General features: G+C 39.7%; 1 protein-coding gene across 1 annotated transcript in view; it reads left to right on the forward strand.

Moving 5' to 3' along the window:
* The window catches only part of LOC140239063 (calsyntenin-1-like), a 130,327-nt gene that overhangs the window by 19,472 nt on the left and 83,347 nt on the right, over positions 1 to 27,508 (forward strand).

Genomic DNA, 27,508 nt, shown 5'->3' on the forward strand with positions numbered 1-27,508 from the left:
TCTGTGATTCACACGTTTATTAGCTCTTCTTTGCTGTTGGTGTTTTTTTTTCTTTTTTTAAATCCTTACCCGCACACACGTATGTTAGATGCGTGGCAATGGTGTCCGAACGGGGCGACTCAATAGCATGTGCAGAATTTCATGCATGATATTTCCATAATGCAGTCCGACCGCCGCTGTGAGGACTGTAAGCAATTCCCATCAGAGACTGTGATGAGTTGTCGGGGGAAAGGATCAGCGCGAATAATTTAAATCGACCACAACCACCCCCATTCACACTTGGAAAGTAAGTGCGGTCTGAGGAGGATTATGTTTTTTTTTCCCCGGTGAATGTGGAAACCCTCTGGGGGGCGAGTGTGAAAACGTGGCTACAGGCGCGGCGCTAGGGTGCAATTAACTCGCCAAAAGCTTATGACCTCGAAGCCTCAGTTGCAAAAAGTAGACAGCTTGTGTGCGTAAAACCGCTGGGGAAGTGTTGCAGGACAATCGCAATATCTCACCTCAAAGCCATCAAATGATTAAATCTATACAGCAAACTGAAGAAGAAACTATTCTCTAACTCGTAATGTTAGTTATTTGGGGTTTTATTGAGGATAAACGTGTGAAAATAATGTCGAAACTTAGCTTCCAAAACAGAAAATTTGGTCTCAAAACAAGTGTTATTTTCTCACATTTTCCTTCATTGCACAAAAATGAAACTTCGGTATATGACTTATGGTAGTATATCCATGCTGCTCTCCAAATATCTTTTCTGTATCATTTGGCGCACAGCTATGTCTGGAAAAAATCGAGATCACTGTCACTTGTGACCCACGTAAAATCCATGGCGTAAGGAATACGCAGTCCGATGTATTGGTTTTTGTGCTGCTTGAAACAGTTGAAGCACAAAGCAGGGTTCCTCTCTTGCCCACTCACCACCCTGCTGACCGAAAATCGACCTCTGTCGCATTGCGCCGAGCCTGACACCGCTGATTGGCTAAGCGTGCACTCACCAGTAGAAAACGCATGCGCAGGAGGATGATCTAGTTGTGCATGTCCAGTATCTTCTCTTAAAGTTGGTTGTCTTTTTGCTCTTATTTTTACCTAACTACTAATTGCACAAACACGAGACTTCGCAGGTAGTGAGTCTGGTGTATACAGACTAGTAATATGTTGATCAAATGCATATTCATGCAGGCGCAGACTTGTGTCGGGAAAAAATCGTAACCCTTTCCCACAGTCGACTCAAGCAGAAAAATACACATATCTCGAAAGATACATCAGCGTTTTCGCCCAAAAATCATATGAAGGATGATATATTCATATTTGATATATGTGTGAAGTTTCAAGGGATTTGGTGGTAAAATAAGGGAGATACGAGGAGGTGAACTTTCGAGATTTTTTGTCCTTCCCTCCGCACAGCGCTTCGATGACCGTTAAGAATTCAAAAGCTTTGGCCTCTTATCAGTGAGTTAATTGCACCGTAGCACCGGGGCTGGCTATGCAACCAAGCATCTGTAATACAGAGGACTGTAGTTAAGCCACCTAAATGAGGCGGTTACATGGTATAAAACACTCATACAACTGCTCTTGATATGTGGAGTTAAAGGGATGGTACAGTATTGGTGGAGATGAGAATTGGGCTTTTAACTTTTTGGGAGATACCAAGAAAACACTGACATGATATAGTACAGAGCATACCATTTTAAGAGGAATTCAAAGTTTATTTGATGAAAATCGGGTTTGGAATGACTGAAACATCCAAAAACAAAGTAAAACAAAGCGATCGTAATAAAGTATGGGTCCCACACTTTATTAGCATCGCTCATTTTTGGATATCTCAGCCATTTCAAAACCAATTTTCATCAAAGAAATGTTGAATTACAGGCTCTTTCATGTTTCATAAGAGGTTTCTCATTATCTCACCAAAAAATGTTAGAAACCTGAAATTAGGTCTCAACTAAAACTATACGATCCCTTTAAGCAGTCTGCAGGGGGGAAGCGGACATCATTTGGTGCAGCCCTGCTGTATTGAGAATCCATTTTCATCTTGTTTAACCCTTTCTATCCAGGGGACTTTTGACAATGTATACATTTATTTATTTATTTATTTATTTATTTATTTATTTTTTTTTTGGGGGGGGGGGAGGGGGTTCTATGCTAATTGGCACTCAAAGCAGCACTCAAAACACACTCATACAGTTGTAGTTAAAAGGGAAGAGAATGCAGTTAGAGTGAGAGTGGAGGTTGGCAGAATTTTGTCTCTTGAGGAGAAAGTGTTCTTTGAAATGTTAACATGTCTTCAGCAGCTGTGCAAGGTCTGCAACTCCCTGAAGCTACATGTACACTAATAATACATATCTGTAAGTGCTATTGGCCCTTTCCCACAAAATAGTTAACCAAGAATTTGAAGGTAATCATAGCCACTATAGTAGTGACTGCTTCAGTACCCTACCAGACTGGTAGCCAATAACTTTTCAGTGTTTCTTGTTGTCACCTTTATAGTAGCTGCAGAAATTGCGAGTAGTCTGTTGGACCAGACTTTGAAATGTAGGGCAAGTGTAAGACAGTAAAAACATTCTACAAAATATGATATCCTGACTCCTGTTGTATTGTAAGGTATGAAAGCGGAAGAAAATGACTGAAGACATATAGATGTTTAGGGTTAGGGTTAGGGTCTGCATGTAGAAGACTATCCAGGGCAACAAAACTTCGAAGTTTAAAGGAAGTAAATTACAGGGTGTGTATGTCACCCTTATATTTGCTAGACAACAAAAGGGGCTGGGTGTGCAATATAACGATGTATTCTCACTGGTGCATTCTTACACTTGCACAATGAGTGGAAGACAAGATAGTGATATATTATATCTGGGAAGATACCTGTATCATGCGTATGTTTGCCTCAGGGATATCCAACGCTGAACTTTATTAGCAGTGGGTGGAAGGTTGGTGTCATTTTACAAGTGGGACGAAGGTGAAAAGGATGAAACTAGGAAGAAAAAAAAATTGATGAAACCTGTCCCTTTTCGGAGATTCTATTTACTTTTTTTTTTTGTGAGGGGGGGGGGGTGGGGGAGGTGGAATAGGGTAACCTTCTTGTTCCAAGATAAACACTGCAGGAGTGCAATTGTAATCTGCGGAATTGGAAATGTGATCACATTGTCGCAGTCAACGTTGTTCTACGTCCTGTGGAGAAATGGAGAATTGGGATGAGGGTGGAACCCATGGATAGCAATGATGAAGAAACTCTGCGATGTATACGGAGATTGTTCCGCCGGGGCGGATCACGTCAAGGAAATAAACAGAAATGCTAGCAGACGTGCAATCTACCGGCGGGAATGCGGATCCATCATGTTTGTACGGAGTTCTGCCTTCGTTCGCATCGCGCGTGCCACTCATTGTAGGATCATATTGGTCATAGAACTTCTTTGTGACGTACATGAAGCCTACAGGCATGTGATTTGAATTAAAGTGTAGTTGTCAGGATATCTTCTACTGTATACGTTCCAATACAGGATTTCAAACTAGAGTCAGAGGTTAGCTGGTATAATTAGCACAAAAAGCAGGAGAACACGAAGTTGTATTACATTGTGCACCATTAAGTGATTTACGGAGATAATTACATGTCATCAAAATAATAGTGATTACTATACTGGAAAATCATGCAAAAAAGGTTTTGCAAAGGGTTAATACCTGATAGATTTAATGTGCTGTCTATATTCATTTTAATGCTGAAGTACTGGCTTTATAGACAGGTATAATTCATGTGCCCATTGTTATGAAAGGAACATTCCATGTGATATGAATACACAAAGCTGTAAACTAGTTTATTTGTCGCAATAGAACTAGATGTGCACAGAAGTTTAACAACAGCAATTGGGGCAAAAAGGCTTGTACAGTCGAAAAGTATTTCAAAGAGTTGATAATGAATTAATGAGTCAGTTGTATGTACATGTTTATACCTTGCATTAGTCCCCTCTCCAAGAAGACTTCAGTAATCATGTGTTCATTTCTTCCTCTTCTTCTTCTTCTCTTCTTCTTTCTTTTTTTTTGGGGGGGGGGGTTTCATGTTGTCAACATTGTTCATTCAGTACAGTAAACATCAAAGATAATTGATTTTTGTGTTTTATGTATTTCATCTTTTTGTCTTAAACATTTGTTTGGTGAAAAAACTGTGAAATGCATCTGGTGTTTGTGATCTGACAGAGTGACTGATTGTGATGAGTGATATACATTTTTCCAACTCACAAAGCATTCACCTTGCCTTTTATCCCCCCCCCCCCCGACCACTAATTCTTGTTGACAAAACCATAGAAATACGCTGAAACAGCCAATGATTTTCGTTAATTTGCACCCATTCTTCTGTCGCAAACTTGCCTAGTCAGTGATACATTTTGCAGGCCGTTACAAATTACGAGAAAAGAGGAGAGGAAAAAAAAAAGTAAGGGCTACAGGAAAATATTCTCATATGGGTAATCACTTAGCCCTTAACTGGTTGTAAACAAGTCCTATGAATCTCGTAATAGTATGGGTATATAGCTGTGGCTTGGTGTAATTTGTGTCGTGATGGCTTTTCCATGGACCCGACATTTCAAAGTCACTTCTTCCGTACTGTCAAAGACATGCTGATATTTGTTTGGTGAGAGGCTAAATGGAAAAGGGGTGAAGAAATATGACACTCATTTTGATAACATGTGTTGAGTCGTGTTGCGCATGAAATGCACAATGCGGTGAGGAATTAGCAGTTTCAAGGTAGAAGAACAGACTTTAATAGACTGTACACATTTAAGCCCCACACTAGCTCTTGTGCGACAATAATTTCCAACTAACATTTGCAGAATGGCTTCCCAGTTTGTTTTCAAACAGGCAGGGTGGAGTGAATTGTCTTACTCAAGCAGTGTTATTTTGTATTCGGGCTTTCCTGCCGCAAATTTCTGTTTTAATTTTTTATGCCTCCGCCACGAAGTGGTGCCGGAGGCATTATGTTTTCGGGTTGTCCGTCCGTCCGTCCGTCCGTCCGTCCGTCCGTCCGTCCTTCCGTCCGTCCGTCCGTCCGTCCGTCCGTCCGTCCTTCCGTCCGTCCGTCCGTCCTTCCGTCCGTCCGTCCTTCCGTCCGTCCGTAATGAATTTTGTGGACAAGGTAACTATCAAAACCTGTTGAGGTATCCTAATGAAACTTGGCATGTATGTGTATTAGGGGGTGAAGTTGTGCCTATCAACTTTTGGGTGCACATGCTCAAGGTCAAAGGTCAAAAGGTCAAGGTCAAATACATAAAATTTCACTATTTCCACCATATCTATTGAATGCCTGAAGATATTTTCTTGAAACTTAGTGTATACATGTATTACCCAATTAAGATTCTCTGGTGAAAGTTTGCGTCATGAGGTCAAAGGTCAAAGGTCAAAAGGTCAGGGTCAAATACATGAAATTTCACTATTTTCGCCATATCTATTGAATGCCTGAAGATATTTTCTTGAAACTTAGTGTATACATGTATTACCCAATTAAGATTCTCTGGTGAAAGTTTGGGTCATGAGGTCAAAGGTCAAAGGTCAAAGGTCAAAAGGTCAAGTAAAAATATCAAAACTTCTTTTTTTTTCTGCGTGCCTTGGAAAATTGTTCAAGGTATCTTCATGGAACATAGTATATACATGTACTGACTGGAAGTGATTATGTAGAGAATGTAGGGTTCATGGGGTCAAATGTCAGGGGTCAAAAGTCAAGTGCAACACTTCAAAATTTTACTATTTCCCTCATATTTATGCAATGCCAGCAGGGTTATTATTTTTTTTACACTTGGTGTATGCATGTGTAACCTAATAGAAATTCTCTGGAAAGTTTTTTTTTTTCTTTTTTTGCCTCAAAGGTCAAAAGGTCAAAGATCAAGTGAAAGTGCTGAACTAACTTTTTCCTCCATATCTCAAAGTGGCTCAAGTTATCTTGAAACTTAGTACATATTATGCATGTTCTACCTGAAAGTGATTATCTTCTAAATGAATTTTAGGGTCAAGGACCAGATGAAAATGGTAACAATTTACTATTCAATTCAGAAATTGCACTTTTTCTCCACACCTGTACCTTGAAAATTACTCAATGCCTAAATGTATGAATGGGTCAAAGTCAAGTTAAAGTCCTTAAATCCCTAGATACATGCTCTCCTATTCATCCAATTAAACCTAGGTCAAGGAAGGTGAACATTCAACACATTTGTGACAAACTTGTCATTTCAATATTTTGCCAATTTTGTGAAAATGTAATCACACATTGTCCACATGTACTATCTAGACCTATTGGGAAAATCATGCATTATGGCGGAGGCATACCAGTCGCCAAAGCGACATTTCTAGTTTTTTTCTGCGACAACCGTGAGCTGTGCAATAAAAAGATGTTTTACGAGAAATGCTAGTCCCCACGAGTGCTCCTCGTGAATATATAAATATATACACTGCTCTCCAGAATGTTAGGAAGCTGACGGGCATTTCATTAGATTGATGGATTCATAACTGGATTCCTGGATGTGTCAAATATTTACAAATATGGATGGCCCCTTCACAAGCGGCTGAGTCGCCTTGCACAATTCTGCAAGATATGAACTCATTCATCTCACCAGCAAATATAAAAAGTATAAAAATGAATGTATTGATACATATCAACATCTAGTTGCTCCAGTTTTTGCTGTTTTTCTATAGTTGTCCCTAGCCACCATATATTTTTGTTGTTCCTTTCCAAGTGCTATCCATGCATAAGAATGGAAATCATCAGTAGATAGCAAATTGGCACTGGCCAGGATAGCATTATGTATCGTCAATTGTGACTCAAAAGCAATATTCAATTTAGGATGCTAACCCAATTCACTGCATGAAACGCCTGGTCAAAAGAAATATATTTGTATTAGAAATTTAAAAAAAAGCAACAACAACACCCCAACAGTAACCTATGAGGTACTGGGATATTAGTCCTTGATAGAAGTGTGTAGTTTAGTTTAGTGTGAATTTCTTGAATTTGCATCCTCCTCTTATCAATTGCGACTCAGAAGCAGTATCTAATTTAGGATGCTAATCTTTTCACCACAGGAAATGCCTGGACATCACAAAAACATAAAACAAACAAACTAAAAGCTGCAGCAACAATGTACATGTACATGTATAAGGCATGTTGATTTTATGGTGGATCCATCTTTTATGAGGACCCCCTTGTTTTGCTTTGTTTTTTATATCTCAGTCATTTCAAAACCAATTTTCATCAAATAAAATTTAATTCGTCTTAGAATTGTATGCTATGTATTATTTCACATGCAATGTAAGCGGATTATAATTATCCCACTAAAAGTTAAAACCTGAACCCCATCTCAACCAAAACTGTATCATTCCTTGGTCAGCTCCATTTTTACTGAATTATTTTGAGGGCAAAGTCTTCTGTGCTCTGTAAAGTTTGTAGATGTTTGTCATGGAATAAACAGTATAAAATGAATTCAGTAGTTTTGATGCAGAAAGGGCCTTGTTTTGCTGTGCAATTCAGAATTTGTGGCAACACAGCAATTATTTCCAAATGTGACCATGACTGAGCCTTGTATTGCCAAATGTACACAATATGGTTTTGTTATTTGCTGAAATATTCAGCAGATCACAAATGGGGTTGGTTTTTGTCATGAATTAGTTATCAATGCAACACATGAACAGAATAAAGCGTGGGAAATTATGTTAGACTGGATGCATTTTATTCATGGATGGTCTGAGGCACAAACAGGGCAAATCCAGGGTGCAGACAGTTTTTCACCGTGCACTGTTTTTGTTAATTTTGAGGAAGGAAAAAGTCCTGTAAATCTTTGATCCATACGGTGTTATTCTTTTTTTTGTTTTATTCTTTAACAAACTAAAGGAATGGTTGGGGAATATTAGTCCATTACGCGTTTTAATCATTCTGTACTTTCATACCTTCAGACATTTGTAATGAAATTTGTGTTTGATTCATCCTTCCATGAAGTTGTGTTTGTCAAGGAATATAAGAATTTCATAGCTTATTTTTAGATATTCCCTTTTATTGCATGTGACTTAACAAAAAAAAAATGTTTTAAAAAGTGAAGGAAATGTTTGCTGTTAAATTTCTCTTGAACATCATGTAATTGTGATGATGTGCACGTGATATACCTACAGTGAACCAACACTGTAGGAAGTAACATGCAATTTACCAATATTTGCAAGTCTTAACCCTGATTTAATGAAGATGATAAAAAAACCAAACTCCTTCTCTGGTATTAAAGAGTAATAATTTTCAAAGGTTTTAGAGACCATTGACCAAGATGATAGAAAAGAAATGGACAGTTAAACATGATCCGTATGCCATGCCATGCCATAAGTGACCTCCTACCCTCAAGCTGCCTCCCCATCGTCGGCAATATCCATCTGTCTCAGAGCCCAACAAGACATTTATAATTCATGCGTAGCAATTCCACTTAGGCTACAGTTATCTCCTTTGCTAGAAATCATAATTCCTCCTCCTCCTCTTCCACCACCTCCTCCTCCTCCTCCTCCTCCTCCTCTTTCCCATCATCTTCCCTTGGTCCTCCTCCTCTACATTCATCGTCTCATCTTTATCAGTCATGGCAGCATTTTGATGGTCTGATTTCTATCAAATCAACTTTGTTTAGGCCTGATTTTGGATTTTGTTGTTTTGGTTTATTTGTTTGTTTGTTTTTTGTTTGTTTTTTTGCTGAGCACTGCCGCCTTTTCATGTCAGCGACGTGCAGCAAAATGTGCCTGTAAAACTCAAGCAAAAGATGAAGATAAAATTCTATGTAAATGCACTTGTGTGGATGCGTCTTTTCAATTCATTTGCTGCAAAGCTGACTAACAAACTAAAAATGATTATTTTATGTGTGTGATAGTTGGACCGTATGTGTCTTCAGAAATTCTGTACTGTGGAATAAACTTTAATTAAAATCATTTGAAATAACTATTTTTATGAAAAAGTGATCAGTGTAGAGCTTCCAAAAACATGATAATAAATGACAACTTGTTTTGCAGTTCAAATGGCACTAATTGTTCTATCCACTGCTGTTATTTTGATCAAAGCGGACAATTATATGTGTGAGAACATTTGATAATGACTGTTGACAGTGGCTTTGGTTAATCACCGTTTGAGAAAATCCCTCAGTCCCCCAAAACCTCAGCTAAATTATGTGCTTGAAACCAGAGCGAGAGATCTTGTAAGAGACGGTGTGGTTTGATGCCGAGATTTTATGACTTCCATGCATCAGAAGACATGTCGACAGTGCGTATGATCTCTCCCCGATTTGCGTCGTGCCCCTCCGCATCACGAGACGGGCAATGAATAATGCACGCAATGTGCCTTTTCGAGCCGCTGTTCGTACACTACTCCACCCCCGGCCAAAGAAAGTTGGCATTATTGCTTGCTCCAAAAGGCAATCCAAGTGTACTACATTCAAGTGCCCGACAGATGGTATTGGGGGGGGGGGGGGGGGGAGGGAGAGGGGTGGGAGACACAACTGAATTGATGCGACCATTGGGGGCCCCTTGCTTATCCACTTATTATGGAGTAAAACGGAGGCAACATTTGCGGAGCCAGTTGAAACTGCATCCAAAATATTTGAAGAAACGACAGTCGGGACGTGAATGAATGTTCTAGTTTTTGGTGAATCTCTGAAGTGGTTATGTAGTATCATGTGACTTTCCCATGATGCCAAACATCATTAACAATATTGGGACTAAATCAGACTACACACAACATGTACAGGGAATCCTTGTTTTCAGATATAGATCACAGATGTATAGAAAGAAAAATGCATTGGGCGAACTCTTACTTATGAGGTCTAATTTTGAGAGCACCTTTAAAGACCCAAAATGTATGTCTTGTGCTGATATTGATATACAGAAGGGAAAAAAAGCAACAAATGTAATTGCAAATGCTAGATGGAGTTGTTTTTGTTGTTTGTTTTCTAAACAGATGCACAATACTATAATAATGATCAGCCATCTGGACAGAAGAATTGTAGTTAATTTTGAAATGATGTCACCAAAGCATGACAAATCAGGGACTAGAGCACCTCTCCAACCATAAAAACACAGTGGCCATTTTGTTTGATTATTCTTTTGCACAGATAGCATGAAGTTCACCTAGTGATTCATTCCTGTTCATAGTTTATCAGTTCTGCTTCAGATTTCAAGAGCCACAGCCTGAGTGTAGCCTTTGAAAACACAGTACTGTTTCCATATCAACACCATACATGTACATCCAAATTCTATATATATATATATATATATATATATATTTTTTTTTTTTTTTTTTTTTTTTGTGGCTCTCCATTGTTTCTTGGAGCTTACATAGTGTTTCCGATGTACTCTGGTCTAATTCTCTCAAATTTCTCTGCTGTTTCCTGCAAGCAATCATATATGCCATTGTCTCTCCTCTTCCTATACCTAGATATCCTTCCTTTGCAGTTTTTTTCCCTTCTTATCATATCTATTTCTCAATATTTTCATCACTGATCCTCTTTGCTTTTTGCTGTTCCCCATCCCCACAATTCTTTTTTTTTTATTGCACCAAAGTTTGGTGCCAAACACATACAATTTGAAGTGTTTTGAGCAGTTGTTTAGCAATGGAAGCTGTGTTTTAAAGATATATTCATCCATCCATCTTTTAAAGTGTGTAGCAGCATTCCCCATCCCCACGGAGGATGGGCTGGGATGGGGGGGTGGAGGTAAGATGGTTTCGGCAGTTGGTATTACATGTGTGCGTCTCTCTGTTATAAAGGAGTTTTGGAGTCTGTCAGTCTGTGCACTGGAGCGTCATTTATGAAATTCCGTATGTGCATGATCCGAGCTCCTCTGAAGACACAGGCCCCCCTGCAAGATGTTTTGCTTGGGTTTTATGGAGCAGGGAAGATGAGAGAGAGAGAGAACGTGTTTGTGCGAAAGTTGTCAGGCTGTTTCATCACGTCGAGTACCCGTGGCGTGATGGTGTGTGATTTCCGCTGCCATTTCTGCGCATTAATACAGCTTATGTGGTTCGTGATGTCATGGCGTAAAATTGGTTGTAAGCCCAGCAGCATAAAGGGTTCATGTTTTGTCATTATGAAAATTTCCTGCCGTGTAGGGGAGAACATACTCAGTGTGAGTAAGTTATGTGAAAAAGATATATGCAGAGAATAAGATGTGAAAGTAAAAAATACAGTACGTCACCATCAGATACCGATACTATATTAAAATACTCTAATGACGCAGATTTAGTTTTTATATTCGAAGAGTGTCTAATGAACAGCATTGCATCTCTAAACACGGTTTCCGGTATGATAGTAATACAATATCATTCCAGTTGTACATGAGAGATTGAGAAGGACCGTAATCAGGAGCTTTCTTCCAATAAATCACGCCCACATTTCGGACTGATAATTCTATTTGCTCTGCATTTCCTGGAAATCATATTACAAGGGAATTCCAAGGTTTCATCATTTATATTTGGTCCAGTAACATGAGAGAAATATAGAAATAGAGATATACAGATATACCTATAGATAGATAGATAGATACCGATGATTTTTTATCATGGCTACTACTAAAAAAACACTGATCAGTTCAGTGCTTATTTACGTCGGATGTAGGGCAATTTGTCAATCAGTTGCAATGAAAAAACATCTCGACGGAAGAATTTCACTAATTTGAATAAGATAGATAGATAGATAGATGGATAGATAGAAAGATTGAAAGATAGCTAGTTTGATAGATTGATTGAAAATTGGTAGATAGATAGATAGAGAGAGAGAGAGATAGACATAGATAGATAGGTATAGATAGATATAGTGTAAGGGGGGGGGGGAGATAACTTGCTATGTGGTAGACTTGATTATGTCATTGCATTCTTGCCATTGATTGATACAACTTAACCCTATCTGTGTCAGGAACTTTGGACAGTGTGCAATGCTATGGGGTTTTTTGTAACAAATCGATATGCTAAAGCATTCAGAGGGTTAAATGCGCATGTAATGCCTACATAGTTGTAGAAGTATTTGAATCCATTGATACTTGTTTGGATGTATGGCATTTTGGTCTAGTCTGGATCATTGCAAGTCAGCCTTCTTTCCATGTTGGGAATTAGGTCCCTGCTACATGAATTGATGTGAATTAATCATCTGGAATGTTCATTTAAGCCCTCAGATATAAAATGTGATAGCCATAAATCCTGATTTTTGCCAATTAGTTCGCACACACTACGAGCACACACGTACACTGTACGTACACAATAACAGCTGTACTGGAATCCGAGCTACTGGTGCGTGTATTTGAATGGAAGTCTTGCTATGTAGTGTACTGTATGAGAAAGCCTTCTGTATCTTGACGGTTCGATGTAATAACATGCGAAGGGACGATCCGGCTCGGTAGCAATTCGCTCGTCACACTGAATGTTGCCATGCGGGTTCTTCGCTGTCAGTGAAGCAGAGTTTGCGTCGTACATGACATACCACTGCCCCCCCCCCCTCACCTTTCAGTAAACACACTCATGGATGTCCTAGGCCCCCTACCTCTATCCCTCCCTCATGTATACATACCATAGGAAACCCATGTAGTTCATGATGAGTACACATACTCCCATGTATTGACAAACTGTCATGTGCTTATGTCTAGAGCTGTGCATACAGTGGTATTGGAGACCGGTATAGGTGTACAGCAGCGTATAGTGATAAAAAACAATATGTGTTGTCTTACCATTAGAGTGCTTTTGCTGCAATTAACCCATTGAAGACAAGTCCAGAGTATACTAAGGCGGTCAGGCGTCTATGGGAAATGCATGTTGTAGCAAAATCAGCCCGTCCTCAACGGGTTAATTATGTGTAGATGGGTAGGCCTATTTGGATATATACACTACATGGTAAGCCTTACTAGTGTATGGTTTTCATAATGTAGATTCACTGTAGGCTCTTTACCAGTTGTTTCGCCCCATTTCTGAAAGTGATCCAGAGCCCTGGTAAACGAGTATTCAACAACAACTGCAACTACATTGTAAGATGGCTTGTGTACATACAGTTTGTATGTTTGTGCAGTTTTATTTCTTATGATATTAAAAAAGGCACTGTTGATCAACCTTTTGTAGTTGGTATCCCATAATACCTATATTATTTCCTGTCCGAAAGAAGAAAAAAAGAGAAAAAGAAGGCCCTATAGTCAGGGTTAACTTTGACTCTGTTAATATCCAGAGTTAATTAAAAGCACTATGTGGAGCTCATCAGAGTGATAGTGTATGAGGGTGTGTTTCAGTGACATTGGGTGTGTAATGAGGGAGAAGTGTATATCTCAGCATGCAAGTATCAATACACATTTCATCAGAGCTGTGTGTACAGCAGCAAGATGACGTGTTTGTTATCACTTTCGCATCGTTGCCCGCGTACAGTACAGTGCACCGCAGAAGGGACATGGTATCGTCTCGTGCATATAGTTTTGTAGGGTATGGTGAAGTACAGTAGATTATGACATTCATACACATTACACTCAGTTTATAATACATGTAGTTTTTTAATAAGCGGTGTGATGTAACACTTATGACAGATATTCTTGGATCAAATCAATTTGATTTTATCATTATTTTATGTCGATATGTAATTGTTTCAAGTGTAATGTCCTGAAGCATGGCCTGCACTGTTGTAAATGCAAGCAAGCATTAACCCGATGAGGTGATTTTGCTATAACAGTTATTTCCTGTAGACACCTGCCTAAGTATCCTCGGGACTAGTCTTCAACGGGTTAAAGCTGATACGGTCAATTTATGATGAAGCGATAATTTATCATACAGCCCGGATGGGTTAGAACTACATTTAATGAGTCTATTTTTTTTGTAATTCTGGTCCTCTCAACAATGTCATGAGTGGTTAGATTTGCGATTATGGAGTACAGTAATTAACAGAGAAATGTGCATGTGCACATTACATTCACCAGAGGTAATATTTTTGTATATTATTGAAATCACAAATAGTACCTTAGTTGCAAAATTGATGAAATTAAAAACCGTGTGCAATATATGACATATAATACTCTATGTCACTGACTCCTGAATGAACCAAATGGGATGGAGTTTGGGTAGCAATAGGAGCACATTAAGAGGAAGGGGGAATAGAGAGAAAAGGAAACGGGAAATAGGATTCAGGAGATAAATTGCCCGTCTTCACTAATGTGATAGGGATGAAAATAAGCCCTGATTGCCAACCACACATGCACACATTCATGTAATTGCCTCGGATAGAATCGAGAGAAGGTGGATGTAGTCTCTGCATCCAAGTGAGCATAGGGCAGAGAGAGAGAGAGAGAGAGATGGGTAGATAGAAAGACAGACAGACAGACAGACAGAAAAATACATTGTAAGACGTACATTACACACGTATACACAAACATGATATTGCATATAGTGACAGACGGAAAGAAAAATACATCATAAGACATTTAAGTACATAACACACATACACACCCAGACATGATGTACTGCATATATAGAGACAGACAGACAGACAGACAGACAGAGTGGGGGAGAGGGAAACATATGGTAAGACTAAGAGGGAAATTTGGAGAGACAAGAGGATACGGCGAGGAAGGAAGGAGGTATGGGCTAGATTGAATCAAATATAATTCAGATGTTTAAAAAAAGGAAGGGAGTGTGATGTATATAGAAGAAGTATTAGACAGGTCATTGGAATACAGAAGGAAATGAAAACAAGAAGGAACATTGGAGAAAAAACAAAACAAAGAAAACATAATGGCAGAAAAGTGACAATGAAGAACAGATGATTTAATGAAAGTATCTCTGAATCAATGAAGAAAAAGAGAGAGAGAGTCAAATCAGAACAGAAATGGAGAGAAACGGGTAAGAGAAAGAAGAACCTGGAAATACAGTTAAGATGAAATTTGTGCAATTTTGTGCAAGAAATATGGAAAAAGCCACAGTTACAGACATTTAGAAATCTGAAAGAACAGAAGATCCATGATACATCGATAGTTCTTCATGTGGGCTAAGCAACAATTTTCTCATGAAGGAAGAAGAAGAAGAAAAAGAAAGCAAAGGGGGGGGGGGGGACAAAGAGCGCAAGCAGCGTAATATTTTATTCGTGGTACGCCAAACGGGTGAGATCACTCGGCTTCGAGCCTCTGCAAATTGATCGCATGAATGTGAATGAGTGGGGCACCATTTGAGGGCTCCCAAGTGGAGTATTATCTGTTAAACCACCTTCGGGCACACACCCCATTTCATTTCCCCTGTGCCCGTACTCCGTAACCCTTCCCTTACAGGTGGTCCTGTTTGTCAACAAGGATGGCATCTGAAACTGCATTTTTTCCCCTGTTTGTTAACTTTCAAAGAAGATGCTACGTATTACTTTTACCTGTCTATTTGTATCTATGTTAGGATGTAAAGGTATGAAACATCTTGTTTTGATCATTTTTTAATAGATATCAGCGTTTATTTGTATCTTGAGAATTCTACAGCTGATGAACTTCTTGTTTTGATCATTTTGAGTAGATATCAATGTCTGTTTGTATCTTGAAAATTCTACTGGATGATGCAGGTTTACATGATAGCGCTGGAAAGCAGATCCTTACTAAAAAGTAAACACAAAGATTTTCCAAGGCTCGTATACAACAGACAAATGTATGTAAACACATTCTTATGCCAGGAGATCCATCTGAAAGCGTAGATGGCTTGTCGATGCAAATCGCATTTGAAAATACGTTTTGTGAAATCGAGTCTCGAACACAGCCAGAGGGCTCCTGTTTCATTACAGATTTTGTGGTACAGTATATACCAAAAGAAACTTTGCGTTAAATTTACGTGTAACGCAAGCGCCGATCGTTACTGCGTTAATCTTTCTGCGTTACAAAATTAACGATCACCGTGCGTGAATGATCGTTACAGATTGTTACAGATCGTTACTGTGCGTTACAGATCGTTACTGTGCGTTAATTTTTAGATCTTGCGTTAGCGGACTTGTCATGTGGACTGGCAAGAAATCTCGGAAATTGCGAGACTCGAAGATGCCTCGGTTAAGTAACTGTCGTTCGTAATATTTACTACGGACAATTCCTGCCGGCGGAAGGCATTTAAATAGCGATATCAAATGCCGAAAAGATTTTGTAGTTGAGCAGAACTCCCCTGGCAATGTCGTGTTGTCATGGTCGTCAAATTTGTACTCATGGGCGCAGTCAATGGAATCGGGCAAGCAAAAATTTCGAAGCCACATTTTTCCCCACAGCCAGCATATTCCATCGAACATTGAACCCATGAAATCACGCATACGCAAGCCTAAAACTAACGCCGACTGTCTAACGTTAGCGATGTCACGATTTCAACAACTGTCAGACACTTACTCAATTCAGGAAGGTGCAAAAGTCCATTTATATTCCAATACACAAAGTCACAACGTGTGTCTCGCCGAATAACTGGTGGTAGTGTGTGGTGACAAAGCCGAGTATTTCGGCAGTAAAAGTAGCTGCAGCAGAAGAAAATGTCTACCACTTTCTGCTCGCATTATTACACTGCCAGCAGGTGAGTCAAGTGGTGACTTGATAGGCACGCTTCACATGAAAGTTTACCCAGAAACATGAAAAATCCCACGATGCCAAGGTGCCAGAGTGGGGAATGGGGAGGGGTGGAGAGAGAGAGAGACCAATCAACAGAAGAAACCGCGCGTACTGGCGCATTCTCGGAGGTCATGAACAGTCTGGGGTCTTGGAGATGAACAGAGAAGGAATGTGTAATTAAAGATAGCTCAAGTTGAAGACCCAGGATTACAAACGTTGATTCTTTTTTCCCCTTTCATGAAACATGCCTTCACGTTTAGAAATGGTTGCACTCCTTTAAAAAAAAAAATCTCCTGCGATTTTTGTTAACTTAATATAGCCGTTTAAAACGTCAAACTTACCATGAAAGTGTTACTACTTGTAATACAATAGTTAATACTATACCTATTGCTTTAATCATATCTGTATAACACAAATTTGACTAGCAATGACAATAAAAAAATACTTGTATTTGTTTTGTGCGGAGATTATTTTTTTTTTTGTCTTTATCCTGACTAGTTCTTATGAAATTTCTAATGTTTTTACGGCAGCATCAACAGCCTAAAATAAATTACTGACAGATTTATAGATTATGAAATTTTTGGCAACCATCCATTTGAACGTCAGGCATGAAAAGCTCCTGATATTCAGCAAAAACAACTCAACAGATCAGAGACAAAGTTCCTTCAAATTTTGAGAAATAGCACGCAGATTTGCTGGGCGTGGTAGGGTCCATGCTTTGAGATCGTCACAATCGTGTTGTCACCAGGGAGGTGGAGTGTCTCTCTTTCACCTCCCTGTTGTCACGGAGTATCGGGAAGTTCTCACAAACTCCAGGATCACCCCTCCCTGCCAACTCCATGTTGCTCCCAGGGAGGCGGGAAGAGTCTCTTCCCACCTCTCTGTTGCTCCCCAACGTGCATCGTGAATGCGTGGCGTTTCTTGTCACCGTCAGTACCCGAGGCTGCTTTGTATTTGTCTTGGAATATTGATTCTTCTTGTCAAGACTTGAGTGTAGTAATCGTTTTGCATGGCTATGTAAAAAATTGTGATACAACGTGTACTCAACTCGTCTTTGTGATTTTTTCTTCAGTCCAAAAGGAAGACAAAATAGTATCATGACGTTTGCAATTGTTCGAAAGGTCTGCTTTTGATAACTCAGACTACTCAGTAATCACCCTTGTTTTCCCGCTCCCAGGCCCTCCAATTTTATTGAGCAATCCACACGCACGCGCAAATTCCTTTGCCATGTGGTTTTGCCAGCCAGCTGTCGGAATGTGCTTTGAAGTTACATTTCAGCCTGGCCTGGCTGGCATGAATGGGTGTCGAGTTTCAATCAATACCTACTGTTGTTTTATTCTTGTATTTGAACATGTCGTTTCACCCGACAACACACGGAGATCGGGAAGGTGTAGGGCTAGGGAAGAGGTTTTTGTTGTGTGTTGCAACCTAATCCGGGCAATTAACCCCAGAGGGCAATTACCCCCCCCCCCCTCCCCCGAATACTGGTTAATGGTAAGGTTAGAGTAAAGATTAGGGTTAGGTTTAGGGTGAGGAGTTTGGGTTATGGTTAGGATTAGGGCCAGGGGAAGGGTCCGGGGTAATTGCCCAGGAAGAAAAGAGGGACGCGCTTTTGTTCTTGGTCAAATCGATTTTCCTAGGTGATGCTGTGGAGCTAGAAAGGAACAAAAAAAAGCAATTATGATGTCTGGCGTACTTCCGGGACGTCTTATTTTTCTTGCACTCTAAAATTTCCTATTGTTTGGCGTTATCAATTTCATTAATTGTTGTTTAGTTACCCTCTTTCGCATTATAAACTTAAAGTCCATAGAACATTCATTCGCATTAAGATCACACTCGAAAAGCTATACTGGTGTATAGTTTGAACACAGCAAAATGAAATAACGAATATCCCGCAGATTTTCCAAAATTATGCGTCATGTGGGTCAATTCATTTTCTTTTCTTTCTTTTTTTTTTTTTCATTTGTCTTCTTGTCGATGTGGGGGTAGATTCAGGATATATTACTTTTCCTTTTCCCCTTTCGGCCCGATGCGATTACTCCTGGTGCTGACATTCTTTCTGCTCGTCTTCCGATTACAAGTTATACTGTTGTTGTAAATAAATGCGCATGGAGCCCCAGCTGTATCGAAAAAAAAAAAAAAAAAAAAGCTATCTAAAGTTGACCGTCAAATACAAGTAAAATCAGAATCAATTTAATGGTACGGGTTCGCGGTTTCAATCCCCTCGAAGCCCGCGATATTTGCCTTTCAGCAAGACACTTTATCCACAAAAGGCCAGGGCTCCACACTAACTTTTATTTCGGTGGCCCGATCGGGCCACCAAAATGATTGATTTTTATTTTGTGGTGGCCCGAAAAGAAAAACAAACAAGCAAAACTACCGGTCCTAAACATAGAAAAATAAATATCAAGTATTACTGAAGTGAGTGAAATGAGAAAGTGGGAGCATTTGCAGACATTGTAAACATCCGACATTTGTTTTAGCATCGTAAAGAGGGAAAAGTTACCGTTATTTATTTCTGATGGAAATTCAAGCAATCATCCAACATTTACAAGTATTTTAACACCTTCCGGACGTGAAAGCAAACATCCGCTCTTTATTTTATCATCTATGAGCCGATTGATACCGTTAATCATTTCCAAACGTACAAACAACAATCTGTTACTTATTTTAGCATCGTACGGAGCTGAATATTACCGTTATTCATCTCCAAATTCAAAAGCAAACACCCGACATTCATTTTATGATCGAAGGAGCCGAATGTCACTGCTGTCCACTTTCGAAAGTGAAATGAATCATCTGACATATTTCAGCATCGCACGGAGCCGAATGTTATACTGTTTTTCACATTCAAACGTCAAGGCAGACATCCGACATTTACTTTAACATCAAACGCAACTGAATGTTATTGTTATTCATTTCGAAATGTTAAATAGCAAATGTCTGATATTTTTTTAGCATCTTAATTATGGAGCAGAATGTCGATACTGCTTTTCACTTCCGAACGTTCAAGCAATCATCTGACATTTATTTTGGCATCTTCCGAAGCCGAATGTTATTGAGCACTATTTACTTTCGAACGTAAAAGCGAACATTCGGCATTTCATCGTCGTATTTGTATACGGAGCTGAATATCATTGTTATTCATTTCCGAACGTCAAAGGGATCATTCGACATATATTTTAGTATCTTCCGGAGCTGAATGTTATTGCTTTCGAACGTAAAAGCGAACATCCAGCAATTATTTCATCATCGTACTGAGTTGAATACTATTGTTATTCATTTCCGAACGCCAAAAGCAAACATTCAACATTTATTTTAGCATCTTCCGGAGCTGATCGTTATTGCTATTTACTTTCGAACATAAAAGCAAACATCCGACAGTTATTTAGCATCGTATGGAGCAAAATATTACTGTTATTCACTTCCGAGCGTAAAAACAATTATCTGACAATTATTTCAGCATCTTCTGGAGCCGAATGTTGTTGCTATTCACTTCCGAAAGTAAATGCAAATATCCAACATTTATCTCATCGTTGTACGAAGTTGATTATTATTGTTATTCATTTCCGAACGCCAAAGGGATAATTCGACATTTACTTTAGCATCTTCCGGAGCTGAATATTATTGTTATTTCCTTTCGAACGTAAAGGTAAATTTCCGGCATTTATTCTATCATCGTACGTAGTTGAATATCATTATCATTTATATTCGACCGTCAAAGCAAACATTCGACATTTATTTCAGCATCTTCCGGAGCCGTATTTCATCCTTATTCATTTCCGAACGTAAAGGTAAATTTCCGGCATTTATTCTATCATCGTACGTAGTTGAATATCATTATCATTTATTTCGACCGTCAAAGCAAACATTCGACATTTATTTCAGCATCTTCCGGAGCCGTATTTCATCCTTATTCATTTCCGAACGCAAAATCAAATATCTGACATAATTTCAGCACCGTACGGAGCTGAATCTTACCATTATTCATTTCCAAAAGTATAAGCAAACATCCGACGTTTATTTTTGTCTAATACGGAGTCGAATATTGCCGTTATTCATTTCCAAAATTAAGGGCAAACATCTGACATTTATTCTAGCAGCTTACGGAGCCGATAGTTACCGCTGTTCATTTTCAAAACTCAAGGCAAACATCCGGCTTTTTTGGCGGCCCGGCGTGCGTTTTTGGTGACGCCGGTCGCAAATTAACAATGCGCGAAATCGTGATTCGATTCGCGAAAAGACTACGCTAAATCGCTACACTCGGCAGGGGCTACGTCGTCCTTTCACCAGGTCTCGTTACAAAACCAAAATCTCGCGTGAGTTCTTGCGTTACCTATCGTTAATTTTAACGAAACATCGTTAATTTGCGATACGGATCGTTACTCATCGTTACTCATCGTTACTCATCGTTACTACAAACGTTAATTTTCCCGATCGTTACTTTGCGTTACTAACGATTCAGGTGAAAGCGCTTGCATTAATGAAACGTTAATGTTGATTAACGCAAAGTTTATTTTGGTATATACTGTATGGTGCTCATCAAGAATCACTGGCACTGTTGAAATACATTTGTATTTCTCAGAGCTTATGAAACACTGAAATAACCCAGATAAGCTAGATCTGGATCTAGCCCGAGCCTGAATAAAAGAAGGACTAAGCCCTGACCATCTTGAAGTAGGAGTGGTTCAGTATGAATGGGGCATGGAGGGTTGGTGCCATTACAGTTGCTGTGTAATTCTTCATTCTCAGTGTGAAAGGGGACCTTCGTGTATCAGATTTTTCAGGGGAAACATTGTAAAGGTAAACATCCTAATGTAGTGTGCATCCTACTAGTAGGTCCATGATCCTACTATGATGTGTTTACAGAGATTCACAGAAGATGCCTACCTATAGGTTAAAGCCATGTACATTGTGTATTCTATGGCACAGTTACTAGTCAACTTTGACCTTTCAGTACTAAATGGCTCTCGGCGGAGCTGCTGTTGAGGGTACCGAAGTTGATACATTTAATCAACGTTAAAGCCTAATGATCCATTCCAGGAATGAAATGAGAATTAATTTACTAAATGGCGGAAGATGATAGCATATTTATCGCTAATTTTGCCGTAATAGATTGTATTGGGTGCATGGTAAGAGACCAATAACGATACCAGGAGCTGTGTTATTGGGAGTGGATACCGGGGTAGGGAGGGTAATGCTATCAAAGGAGATGCCATTTCAGATAGGAGTTGATGATGGGGGCAGGCTACTGTTTTCTTTTGTGTTTTTTCTTCTTCTTCTTCAAGTCTTACACATGAAATAAGATGAAGGCAAGAAGTGTGGTTTGTTTGTAAATCTTCAGATTAACCTTTTTTTATACCATTAGTGATTTGTGCATGCATACATTCATTGGAACTGTGGGCCCACTATTGTCAAAGGGTTAAATGACACACACACACACACACACACACACACAACACACACACACACACACACACACACACTCACCCTAGGAAAAAAAAAGAAGGTATATTGCACTTTCAGAGACAAGACAAGGTGATGTTGTAAATGTTGGTACGAGAAATAATTCAACAGAGTCAGAATAATGGGGTGGGGGGGGGGGGGGAGCATTAGCCAGGTATGGCTCATTTAAAGTGCATTTCTCCAAGACTCAACTCTGGTCAGTATTTAGGGTCACAATTTAGATGACGTCTCTTAGCCGTAGGATATGAACGAGGTCGTAGATCAAACTGTAATTAACACCTTCCTCTATCGCAGATTTTCAATGATGTACACACAAAAAACAGAGCTGACTACAACATGTCTCCGTGTGCTCCTATCGACGTCATCTTCTCATGCCTTGCCAGATTTGGTCTGGTTTCGTCGTATCGTCACGGCGACCATCCGTAGGAGGTTTCACTTGGCACGAGAAAGGGAAAAACAGTTGTTTTTAATTGTGGCTGCCAAAGAGAGGCAATTAATAACCATGCATAACAACCCTTCACTGGTGGAGATGAAGGGAATATTGAAATAGATTTCCATCTAGGCAGTACAGGTTACAACTAACATGATCACAGTACAAACAGAAAATTGAATGGGTTGGGACCAAGTAGATTCTTTCAGGTTTATGTACTCCTTGCCATAGTGTGGACAAGTGTCCACTGAAAAGAGAAGTACCTTTTGTTCTTGATTATAACAATTTAAATTTATTGATAACAGAAATTGGAATCATGCTGATAGTAAACACATGCAAAAAAGAAGAAAAAGAAAAATATAATCAGGAACACTGGCACCCAAACAGTGAACTGAAAAAAAGAGCCACTCTTAATGCAGAAACAAAAAGTTAAATGAGTCAAAGCAAGTGTACACCGAATGGTACAGCTCAGCTTTAGAACAGTTTCACCATAGAGCTGCTAAATAGTAGCTCTGTGGTTTCACAAATCTTTTTTTCATTTCCAGGGCAGGAATTGGTTAAATTGAGTGTTTAAGGACCAAAAGTGTCTGTGTCGAACATGCTATTATTGTCAATATTGCCTAATGAGCCATGAGCCATTAGATATCACGGGAGAGTGCACAAATTCTGGCCTCAAGACCCCATTGTACCACCCATTGTTTTCCGTGTTTGTATTTTGGTTTTGTTGCAATCAACCCATGAATGGATCGAGCTGTGCATGCTGCTCATGCGAATCTTCCACGAAAAATGAGCTAGAGTACCAAGTGGTTAGACTCCGAAATGGAACAGTGGAATAAGGGCGTGGGAAAGGGATCGGTAGAAGGAAGAAGGGGGCAGAGGGGGAGGAGAATGGATGAACAGAAGAATGGAAACATGGAAGGAAGGGATGAAAGGATAAAGGGAAAAAAATGAATGAAGAAGAGGGTGCTGTGTACACCATATATTTAGCAAGTCGAATTATCTATCTTTTTGCAAATTGGGACTTCTGGACAATTTTGTGAGTGGTTAGATACATGATCAGGGAATACAGTCATGAACGGAGAGATGTATGCATGCACATCACATTCTTTTTGGGATCAGAGTTGATACTATGTGTGTTGATAAATTTGCAAGTTGCACCCGAGTCACAAATATTGGAAAAATAGAGACCTTGTGAATTACATGTCGTATGTAGTATAGAGGATGAAAAAAAAGTGGAAAAGTAGAAAGAAATGAAATTGTGTAGGAGAATGGAGATGGGGATAGAGAGAAGGAAGAAATAGAAGAGGAAACATGGAGTGAAAGGATGGACAAAATGAAGAAGAGAATATACAGGATATAACAAAGAAAAAATGAAGAAGAAATGAAGGGATGCAGGAGATTGGAGATGATAATGAAGAGGAGAACAAAGAGTGAGGATGGAGAAGAGGAGAACAAAGATGAGGATGGAGGAAAGGATGGAAGGAAAGATGGAAAGGTGGAAGGAAAGGATCAGAAGGAAGACAAGAGAAAGAGAGAGAGCTAGTGTGAAAGGCATGTCTTTATGTTTGAGGATGGGGGCAGGAATGGCTGAACTGGGTCAGGATAGGGAGTGGAGAGCAAATTAGTGGGATAAATGACCAGTAATCAGCATTTGATTGGTCTTTCATAATGGCCCTGACTCACCCATTAGGTGGAATTGTCCATCCATGGCATCATTGGTGCATTTCTTATATCGTTCATGTTTTCGGTTTTTTTTTTTTTTTTTTTGTATACAGTGGCTTGGGCAGGGATTTTGACCGCTTCTTTATTGGATGATCATTAGCTAAACTAGGATGGCATCGTTATTCAATGAGTTCCCAATCTGCTTATCAGGGATTGATAAAAGCCCCACTCTCACTGCAATAAAAACACCTTTATAAAAAGTGTTGCAGTCTCGCAGGTATCATAGTTGTATTATCGAGGGTGTTAGTGCTGCTAGAAGCTGGATAATGAAGGAGGAAATGACTGTTAAATCACAAACTCCTCCATAATTTGTGACTCTGATGATATCAGAGAGAATGTTGATTTCTTCTTTCACAATCTTCTTTTTCCCGAATTTAGCTATCATGCGCATTCATGATTACGGTGTATATCATTTTTATCACTTCTGTTTTTCATTTTCTGCCTTATAAGCCATGTCATCTCTTTTCTATCAGTCATTACGATCATCATTATCATCATCATCATCATCATCATCATCATCATCATCATCATCATCATCATCATCATCCATATTATAGCCACCATTGCCATAGTAACTCTTCATCGTTATCATATTGACCATAGTTGCCATGGTAACTCATCATTATCATCATCATCATCATCATCGTCATCATTATCATCATCATAATCATCAGATTCATCATCGTCATCATAATCATTATCATTAGTTTGAACATCATTGCCATGGTAACACATTATCATCATCATAATCATCAGATTCATCATCGTCATCATAATCATTATCATTAGTTTGAACATCATTGCCATGGTAACACATCATCATCATCATCTTCATCATCATTATTTTGATGTTCATTGCCATGGCAACTCATCATCATTTTAGCCATCAGTGCCACGGTAACTCATCATCATCATCATTACAGCCATCACTGTCATGACAACTATCATTCACGCCATACACGCTGAATCTCTGCATGTTAGAATCTCCTTTACTCTTGTGTGACGGATAGAGACAGACTGCATTGACATGCTACATTGTATGTGGACTGGCATGTTTCGCCCCCATCACTGGAACGATGTTAACTGTGGGGCACTTGCTGTCACAGAAGAGACTGCATCATACATACATACCTATCTCTTTCTTGCATTACTGCAGAAAACTTTTGACCTCCCGAGCTCCATCTCCCCCCCCCCCCACATCCCTCCTTCAAGGAGTGCATGACATCCCTTTTAGTCTTGCATTGCCTCCAGAATGCACACAAACCTCTGCTAGTAGAGATGAGGTGCTGTAAATTGGAGACAAGTGATTCTCCACCTTCTTCCCAGCGGTATCCTAAGCATCCCGCTCTCCCGTGATGTGATGACTAAACCTCCTTCCTCCCGAGACCTTCCCTGCTGCATCTATGCAAAGTAGATGGCAGGCAGTGTCTATAGAGCATCGAGTGGCCAGGAGATGCATTTGTAAGATGTGGGGACTGACACACACGCTGAAAAACCCCCACCAAAACCAAACATGCACACATTCATGCGCTGCATCTCAGCATGGCTTTGTATGCGTCATGCTCTTTGTGGAAGCTTTGTATGAAAGGCAAAGAAGGAACACACTTGGAATTCTGATTGCAAAACCATCAAGATGCCACCACATTAAATCATCTTGGTAGAAGTGTATGATTTATACATTTCTACCCAGTTAGGCTTGTGGTAGTTGACCAAAGCATAATTATGATTGTGTCAAGATCACCAATGAGTTTGAACCCACAATTTTCTTACCTGGTATTATTAGTATATGACAGTTATCGTAGGCATTAAATTAGTCTAACTGCTTGTGTAAATTGATTTTTTTTCCCCCTGTATGTGACTGGATTTGAGACTGCGCAGTTGTATTCACTATGTTAACATCTTCTGAAGATGTGTTGGAAGAGAAGGACGCTTCTTCAGTGCTTGTGCATTTTAAACCCTTACTCGTCTATCATGTGGCTTTGCATTTAGGATGACTGAGCAATATACATCAGTCTGATGAGAGTGAAGCTAGGTTTACTAATGCTTTTAAAGATTAAAATCATCCGTGATGACTTAAACAAATGCTAGGTTTGGATGGCATGTCGGCAGGCCCTACCTGAGCTGGGTGGCAAACATTCAATTCATGAAAATTATGCTGAGCGAACCTGCAGACATGAAGAGCTCGACGGATCAACATCGTTCTTTATTTACCATCTTACCCATCATGCCCCCCCCCCCCCTAGCTTTTGAAATAGTCTGAAGATGATTTATAGGTGCATGTAGTCTGGATTTGCGTCAGTAGAGCCTGACAGAATACAACTTGTGAAATGACAACAAACTTGAAGCAGATTGCCATCCAGCAAGGGGGGGGGGGGGGGGGTCACCAGAATGGGTCCCACAGTGCCCTTTGTCTCTGACATTGGTTTGATACATCACGTGATCACGACTGCCCACCCCACCCCCAATCTTAAGGTAAGAGGACTTTACACGAATGGCTTGTCCTCAGATGACACGCATACCAAGCGGTGTAATGGCTGCACGGATGTCGGCAGGTAGTGACATCAATGCTTCGTGCACCCATCTTGAAGAAGAGGATGGGCCTGCAATGTTAAATGGATCCGAATCTCTACTCTTTTACCCCTGGTGCTAAGACTTTTCCCTTGGTATTATCATCAACATCGTCAGGAACAAAAGGATCATTTTGGGTTGGGGGGCCGTGAGAATGAGTCGTCTGTTTGGCGGGCATCGCCTCTGAATCACACGGAGGAGGAGAAGAGATGGTGCATGAGTCACCCTTGTAGGGGTGATAATCTCTCCTCACACTCCCATGATTGAGAAAGGATGATGTGTATGTAGAGAAATATAAGGAGAGAGAAATAGAAATATATAGAGAGGGAGGAGATATAAAGATATAATGAGCAAAGGCATTCCCACAATCATATGACTTTTGCAGAGGCTTGTAGAAGCGATCCATCAGTGTAAAGCCAAATGACAGAGACAGAGGAGAAGCAGGCGACTTGGCTTGGAAGTGATAACAAGAAAAGAGAGATGGGGGAGAGGGAGAGAAATATATGAATATATATAAATATGTTCTGAAGAGTATGTAATAATGAAAGAGGTTTTGAGAGAAATAGATGAGAGATTGAGAAAGTGGAGCATGAGAGATGATGGAATATGAATGAAATCAAACGTCTCTGCCTCAAATATTGACTTGAATGGCAGGGCCCCCCGAATACCGACTTCCGACAGGCATTGTGTAGGTCTTAGGGCCATTTCATATCGCTGATGAATGCTCATGAGTAGTCTCTGTTCCCAGGCTAAGATTTTGTCTTTTCCCCA

This window comes from Diadema setosum, chromosome 15 (assembly GCF_964275005.1).
Source record: "Diadema setosum chromosome 15, eeDiaSeto1, whole genome shotgun sequence".
Taxonomy (NCBI): Eukaryota; Metazoa; Echinodermata; class Echinoidea; order Diadematoida; family Diadematidae; genus Diadema; species Diadema setosum.